Genomic DNA, 2,320 nt, shown 5'->3' on the forward strand with positions numbered 1-2,320 from the left:
CTGCAGCAGCTCGGCCCTGGCCTGCACCCAGCTGAGCGCCCTGCTGTCCGTCAGGAGCCCCTGGCCACTCCCACAGGCCCCGGGGTGACCTGGCTTCCGGTCAGACCTGCTGAGCCTGTGCACATCCTGCTTCAGCTCTGGGTCAAGCCCGTCTTTCCCCTTCCCGCTCAAGACCCTTCCTTGGCTCTGACCCCTGACAACACCCTCTGGACTCCGCACCGCCGTCCCCTGGTGGCCACGGCCTCTGTGTGGGTGTCTCTGCCTGGACTGTGGCCTCCACCACGGTATTGACGGGGCTCCCTCCTTTTTTTTTTTTTTTTTAAGATTTTATTTATTTATTCATGAGAGACAGAGAGAGAGAGAGAAGCAGAGGGAGAAGCAGGCTCCCTGCCGAGCGGGGAGCCCGATGTGGGACTCGATCCCAGGATCCTGGGATCACGACCTGAGCCGAAGGCAGACGCCCAACCATCTGAGCCACCCAGGCGCCCCGGGGCTCCCTCCTCTTGATCGTGCCTTCCCCTGACCCCGCAGGAAGATGTTCTGAGAACGTCTGTCGGACCCAGGGGTCCATGTGCCACAGGACAGACGGCTAACATCGGCTTGGAGTTGGGGGGCTACACCCCTGCCCTCCTCCTTGTCCCCTCCTGGGAATGCAGCGCCCAAAGCAGCGCCAAAGATGCGAGCCCACCGCCCTGGAGCCAGCAGAGGGTCTGCATCTCTCCAAGAGCATTGCGGGACTTGGCTGTCTCCCTGCTACTCTGAGGACAGACCCTGTCCGCCCGCCCGCAGACCCTGCTCCAGGGGCTTCACGGCCACTGCGATGGAGAAACTGGCTGGCAGGACACAGACTTGCGCTGGCTTCCCCCCGGGGCCAGGAGTGAGCTGGCTAAGCAAACCGGGCCCCCACGAGGAAGCTGTTGGGGAGCCTCCCCAGCCACGTGGTGGTGGGAGCCTGTCTCCGCACCCCACAGGTGCCCATTCTGGGCAGCCCTGCCCGGGGGGGCTCCTGGGGACCACTGGCACCCCTCACCACTCCAACCTGGGACCGCAGCCTGGAAGTCCTGCCCGCCTTCCGTCTTCTGCTCACACTATACCATCTTCCTTGTGGGGCCTTTTTGTGGTCAGAGTTATTTCCAAGCGCATTCCAGACGCTGGCTGGGTCCTGGACGCTATTCTCACGGTCTGGGCTCTGGGGTCACCTCAGCTGCACGCCTGCCTCCTCCTCCTTCTCGGCAGGGTAGTCGGATTCTCAGGCGGCCCTTGAAACATCTCTCAAGAGCCACATAACTTTCTAGGCTTTTAAAAACTGGGTTCTAAATGTTTTGACCTTTGCTTTCCCTGCTTTGGAAACAGACCCTCCAGGTTCCCCATAAACCGCCAAGTTCTTCCGAAGCGGGATTAGGAAAGAGCTCAGAAAAGCAAGGCCTGCCTTCCTCCTGCCCCCTCCAGACACTCGCCACGGTGGAAGCCGCGAGATGCTCCGCCACGAGCAGCACGGCCCTGGCAGGCCACGGGGCCGGACCTCCCCGCCCACACCGCGTGGCAGGCATCCCGGGTCCCGGCCTCAGCACGGCCCGACCCCTTTCAGTGGCGGGTCCCCAGAGCCAGGCAGCCCTCCCAGCCACATCTGCCACGGTTCCTGATGATGCCCCCGGGTGACCACCGTGCCCATGTCCACAGCAGACCCTGGCAGGCCCGCCTGGCCGAAAACAAAGCACCAGCACAAACATCCAATGCAACCCAGGGGCCAGAGCCCCTGGGAGAAGAGGCAGCTGCAGGCTGCCTCCCTGAGAGTGTCCCCTCGTCCCCTCCTCAGAGCTGGGCTCTGAGCAAGGCGGGCTTTGTGAGAGAAAACTGGGCATTTGTGGGGGGGACCCCAGCCCTGTCTCCTCTGGGCCAGTTCCAAGGGGCCCAAACACCAGGGGAGCCCTCCACGACCGGGTCCCCGACAGGAGCACGGCAGGAGGGATCCACGGGCGTCCAGTGGTGGGGCTGGGGGCTGGAGGGGGTGTTGGAGATGAGGCCGAGAGGCAGGCAGGCGGGGCAGGTGGGTGAGGGAGGAGCTCGGAGGCCACAGGTGTTGGGGAGCGCGGGGTGTGTGCACGGTTGGGGGCGTGGGCGGGCACAGGAGGGAGGCACTGTGGGCAGGCTGGGGGGGTCCAGGGGCTCCCAGCCAAGAGGGGGCTGCTGTCACGGGCCATAGCACCCCTCAGCCAAGCACCTGCTACGGAACACAGGCAAGGGGCCAGGCCCCAGGCAGTGGGGGGTGCCGAGAACTAAGCCCCAGGGCAAGGAGTTCCAGGCGGGGAAACAGATGGCT

The sequence above is a fragment of the Leptonychotes weddellii genome, chromosome 12, assembly GCF_054177405.1.
Source record: "Leptonychotes weddellii isolate Sample4059 chromosome 12, ASM5417740v2, whole genome shotgun sequence".
In the NCBI taxonomy this organism is placed as follows: Eukaryota; Metazoa; Chordata; class Mammalia; order Carnivora; family Phocidae; genus Leptonychotes; species Leptonychotes weddellii.